Here is a 5,390-nt window from a genome sequence, read left to right on the forward strand (position 1 = left end):
TCGTGTGCTCAGGTAAACACATTTTTTAAATTATACTTCAAAATATTATAAAGGTTTTAGAAATAACCTTTTAACACATTCACATATCCATAATGCCAAGGTGTTTCAATGTTGATTTTTTATAGTTTTAAATATTATAAAGGTTTTAGAAATAACCTTTTGGTTAATTGGGGTATGTGAAGGGAATTTGGAGGTTTTCTACAATGGATCCTGGGGTAATGTGTGCTGGAACCAGATGGACGGAGACACAGTGAGTCTGATATGTCAGGAGCTGAACTGTGGAAGATCTGGTGTTTTGTCTGATTCTACAGCAAGATTGGAATCATCTCGTAACTGGCTGGATAAAGTGAAGTGTCTACGACATGATTCATATCTATGGCAGTGTCCATCTTCACTCTGGGGACAGAATGACTGTAATAATAAGAATGAAGTGGCCAAAATCACCTGCTCAAGTGAGATGATATTTAAATGATGTAAAATGGTCTCAGTAGTCATGTTTCTTTGAACATAATGTTTATGTGAGTAAACTAATGTTTAAGAAAAGCTAAACTTAGCTGATGGAAAGAGCATAAAATGATTTGTGAGGCTTAAATGATGTTTTCACACTGATATGCTTCACTGAATGATGTTATGTCACTTGTGTCCTAATGTTCAGCTCTCTTCACGTTTTACCTTCAGAGGACGAGAATCAGGAGTCTCCTAGGAGTCATCTGACATGTTTTATCTCACCATTTCCTCACCAGAAACAGTGTTCAGGTAAGTTTTTGACTAAATATTTTTATGTTAATTTTTTTATTTAATGTGTTAATGTATTTTTTTTGATAGTGAAGCCGCCATATTGGTATTCCCCCAGTATTCTCTCATACATATTCCATTGAATTAATAGGAAATTGTGCTTAATTTAATGAGAAAACATCATCTAGATAAGTCAGCCGCTTTTAAATCTGAAGTATCTATGTTCATTCTTAAAATGCAAACACCCTCGGCATGTAAACAGCTTTTATTTTTAATGTCAGGAATTTACTTATTCCTCTTCTTATTAAAGCAATGTCTATTACAGTAGCTTAACATCATGAACATGATAAACATCAGACGGACACGACCTCAAAGCATATATATAACAAACGCACAAAGTGCTCATTCTGAAATCTGAAGAAAGATTTGCTTTGTATACACATAGCCTGCCTTATTCTTCGCCTTTGTACAGTTAACGTAGCCTATTCATTGTTTATAACTTTATATAATTTTGTTATAGTGTTTTTATTCATACAGTAGACTAGGCGATAACTGCAAATGTTTCAACAATAATTTCGTTGACAGCATTCATTTTGATGCAGTTAATGATTTAAAGGAAATTAATCAATTTAGCATACAACATTTTACATGAAAATGGTAATGCTAGTAAACATATTTGCGCAATCTTGGAGAATCTGAAATAGATGTTGCTCAATCAGGACATTAAAAATATACACATCATAATTTTATTCAAAAGAAATAACTGACTAAGCAGTATAATGGACATTCAGCGCTTTATCTCAATATGGTGCTGCTTTTCATTTTAGTATAGAGCAATATAGTAACAGAGGCTATTTTATTATTCATTTTGTATATTCAAATCAATTTCTGAGTACTAAATAGGTTAATGTTTAATAATTCTTGAATAATTACGTACATGAAGAAATAGGGCTATATTTTGTGTTGGATCAGTTTCTGTGGGCGGCAGTGTGCAGCCGACACACCACCTAATACGGTTTTCACTTATCCTGCCCCAAAACGGACCATAAACATTGAAGATAAATCTGAAGTAAAAAAGAATTACAGGGTACATAACTAAAAAACTATCCGTTCGACTGCTTGCTTCAAATGGGGTTATTTTAGGCCATGGTTTGCATGTGACTTCGTGGTGCTCTGGCTGGTTTGACTAGTAAAATACGTGAGGATCGAACTTCGGTGGCTTCGCGCCTGGTGGCAGTTTAGAATGCGCTGAGCGATCCAGTCATCTAGAGCACAGTGGTCCTAACACACCCAGTATGTGACGGGGACACTAGTACTGTCAAAACGCACCGTTGTTCGAGAGACGTAAAACCAAGGTCCTGACTCTCTGTGGTCATTAAACAATCCCAGGATGTCGTTTTGTTTTTTGAAAAGAGTAGAGATGTGACTCGCCTCCTGGCCAAATTCGCCCATTGCGCCTCTGCACCATCATGGGCTCCCTAAACATCCCATATCTACTGATGTCTCATCCTCGTCCCTCTCCAACCAATAAGCTGGTGTGTGGTGTGCGTTCGGGCACTATGGATGCCTTCGCATCATCAGGTGGATGTTGCACCCGGGTGGCCGAAGAATCCCCTCACAATGTAGCGCACTTTGCGTGCTTAGAAAAGCAGAATAGCGCTTATAAATGTAATGAAGTATTATTAGATTATATAATATACATTTATTTATTAAGGTAAGCCTTATTTCCAAATATAGAATATAAGTATGTACTATTCAACAAGAACTTGTCTAATCATACATTTAAAGCCGTCTTGGTTCGTGGGTGTTGTTGTAAATGTGCTAGAAGCTGGTCTATTCTAGTTGATGTGGGTGTTTTAGGTAATATACCTCTCCGACGAGATTGGAGAGAAGGCGCCGGTGCTCGGGGAGGTCGGAGGTGTATCATAACTCTGTGTGGGGCTCAGTACTGTGATGAGCACTGGGACATCAGCGATGCTCAGGTGGTATGCAGCGCAGCTGGGTTGTGGAGCCAGCACTAAGCGCTGATGGGGAATTCAGTCTTTGGTGTGGTGAAGGTGTTTGTGGGATGAACAGAGTAGAGGGCAGAGGAATGAGATCACCTGGGGGACTGTCCCTGTCTCGATGAATAACCACGACTTGACTGCTCACACAAAGAGCACGCGGACTCACCTAGTGCAGGTCAACAGCAGATTTCGAAAATTTTAGTGCTAATAATAGTTAAGTGTTTAATCGGTCATTTGCATGATTATTATTGTTTTGACAGACGTGTCATATTTGTCAGTGTCCAAAATATCATCAGCTTCTCCTCCAGTGCGCTCAACATCAGTCGCTCCTCCACAAACTCCTCCAGCAGAGTCTCCCCCAGTGCTTGTGATTGTTCTGGGAGGAGTGCTCTTACTGCTCTTGGTGCCACTGCTTATACTGATTCAGCAGAACAGAGTGATGAGGAGAGGTAGGAGAGATCCAGAGACTGTCATATTGTGTTTTATTCAGTGTGTGATCAGTCATGTGTTGTGAACTGACAGCAGGTTTGTCTGTCTACACTCACAGCTCTCTCTAAGAGGAGACACAGGACGATGTCTGAGGCCGTTTATGAGGAGATTCAGCATAGACACAATCACTTCACTCAGAGGGGTGAGACATGAGCCATCAATCTCATTTAATACCATTGAATTAATACCAGACAGTTGATGTTCATCTATTATTAGTCCTGTTAAACCTCCTGCTTCAAACCACAGAATTCCTGACAGAAAACCACAGAGCTGCAGGTGCATGTGTGTGTGCGCGCGTGTGAGAGAGAGAGAGTGTGAGTGTGTGTGTGTGCGCCAGTCAGCGTCTTTTCCTGTGTGTATTTTTAGAGGGTCATAAGCAGGGACTTATATGTTTGTACATGTACAGTAGATACAAGTGTGTGTGTGTTTGTCTCTTCCTGTGTATATTTCTGGAAGGCAGTAAGAAATGGGTTCATATGTTTGATAATAGGCCTAAACACCATGAGATTTATTTCTTGAATGCTTGAAATAATAAAGTAATTGTGTTAAGTAATGAAGTAATTTGTTGTGTTGTCACTAACACAATGTTTTATAATAGAAAGGAAATGAGGATTCAGTCTGTTTGTAATGATGAACATGTTTCTGACTGTTATGCTTTTCTTTTACAGGGAGTCTCATCTCTGAAGAACTGCATTCTGGGTATGAAGATGCTGATGAGCGTTCTCTCAGGTTAGAGAGATGAAGCAAATATATTCCACATTCTACTGAAAAAAAAAAAAAACCTGTATAATGAATCATTGTAACTAGTAATTACATAATATATTCGATGAATGACTCCATACTATTCAAATAACTGTGTTGACTTGTATGGAACGTCTGCTCTCTTTTTTTAAAAAGTCAAAAGAGTCAATCACTGCATATAATGATGATGTCACCAGTGGCAGTGGCCTAAAAGGTCAGTGACCTTTTTAATTGATCCAATGATTCTGACATATGACGTATAATAGAGTCTCAGGATCATGATCCATAACAAGATACATATTTTGGCTTTTGTATCCAAAAATAGTGTGTGTGTGATGCAGAAGAGAAGAGATGAAGGAAATCACACACCGGGATAATATGATGATGTATCATCACTGCTGGGACTGGAGTTTTCAAGATAGTGAGACAGGTGCACTCTGTTATTCTAACACAGCATATACAATATACTTTTAAATTAAAAATATGACAGTACATTTAAGGATAGATATTTCAAATTTGTTGAATGTAATGAAGTGTGTGTGTCTGTGAGAATGTGTGAATTAGAAGATCATACCTGAGCGCTATGATGATGTCATGACGAGCGGACACAACTCTGATATCAAAAAAAGGTGTTTTTACGTTTTTTTTTTTTTTATAATATCCTCTACAATCCAAGATCATTTCAGATAGTAATTTTAAATTACTGCCTTAATGGGTTTTTGGTTTACACTTAAATTGACTCATATTTGCACGTGTAGTAGACACACCAGAAATTATGATGATGTCATCATTAATAGACCGAGCCCTCAAAGGGGTAACAGGTGAGATGCACAGAACTGTTTTTTTAATCACCCTTCACATATTTACATGAGTATTGTGATGTGCTGGAAAAGCTGGCTGAGATCAGGATCTAACTGCAGAAGTTTAATAGAAGTAACACACGGAAGAGAAACACAGAGCAAAACAAAGCACCAATACATTCAACGGCTGACAAAGCACAAAGGGAACCACAAAGGGCCATTAATCCACCTTATTTTAAACATGTGTATTTTTGTTTTTTTGTATTTTTTTATTTTTTATTGCTTTTCAGTGGTAAGTAGTTTTATGTGGTTTTCTGTGAATGAAACAGTAAACGAGTAAAATTAGATACACTACAAACCAGTGTGTTCATAATTAGATAATACATTAAAATAATAAGGTAAGACACTCCAGTTTTGCAATATCAAAGCAGCAAAACGAGCTGTTTTAATACAGCTAAAAATAGCTGGAAGCTTGGATGAGACCGGAAGCCAGACACATAAAAATTTACAAATAGCCAGAAAAAAATAAGGTGGATACACTGGAGAACAAAAAAAGGACCAATGGGTTACTATAGGAACTAACAAGCAGATGGGTGTAGTCAGATGGTGGCTATGGCAA

Source organism: Cyprinus carpio, chromosome A4, assembly GCF_018340385.1.
Source record: "Cyprinus carpio isolate SPL01 chromosome A4, ASM1834038v1, whole genome shotgun sequence".
NCBI classification, from domain to species: domain Eukaryota; kingdom Metazoa; phylum Chordata; class Actinopteri; order Cypriniformes; family Cyprinidae; genus Cyprinus; species Cyprinus carpio.